Source organism: Rousettus aegyptiacus, unplaced genomic scaffold, assembly GCF_014176215.1.
Source record: "Rousettus aegyptiacus isolate mRouAeg1 unplaced genomic scaffold, mRouAeg1.p scaffold_m13_p_14, whole genome shotgun sequence".
NCBI classification, from domain to species: Eukaryota; Metazoa; Chordata; class Mammalia; order Chiroptera; family Pteropodidae; genus Rousettus; species Rousettus aegyptiacus.
In genome coordinates this window covers 50365844-50366504 of record NW_023416289.1, presented here as the reverse complement: position 1 = coordinate 50366504, position 661 = coordinate 50365844, and positions in this window count along the sequence as shown.

Here is a 661-nt window from a genome sequence, read left to right as displayed (position 1 = left end):
CCTCCAGATGCTTAACAGGATTATCTGCCTAACAGCACAAGCCCTCCCAGGCGAGTGACTTCATCCGGGGTTGCAGGGGCAGGAACGAGCACAAAGGCCCATTTTCCTGAGGGCCAGAGGACAATTGGGCAGTGGTGGGGAGGGCGAGGGTGGAGGAATCAGGTGGCGGCCCTGCACTCTGAGAAGCAAAGCGAGTGCCTTCACTCAGGAGCAAAGCCGCTTGCGCAGACTGGAGTTTTGCACAGCAGCTCACTGCCTAACTATTCAGTTGGCAAATGCAACCACAGTCATGGGCTGCAGAGAAGTGGGGGCGGAGAGTGAGGAGGCGCAGGGTTGGGAAATCCACCTGGATGCCATCAGTCTTGCCAGAGTAAACAGAGCTGACAGGAGTGCTTGCCGGCAGCCTGGTACAGGTTAGGGGGGGTCACAGAAGCGGCCTGGTGACCCGCCTGCCTTAAGGTAGAGACGCTCTGGAATCTGTCACAAAGGACAGAGCTGAAAAGCTCATTCCTTGCGGAATGAACTCGTTTCCTGGCATTCCACACGACTGGGAGTGCATACACTTAAAATGTTTTAAATGTAAATCTGAGCTGGGATCAAATACACACATTTAAAGCAAAACAAACAAAAGAGATTCCCCCTGCCCACCCTCAAAGTAGAA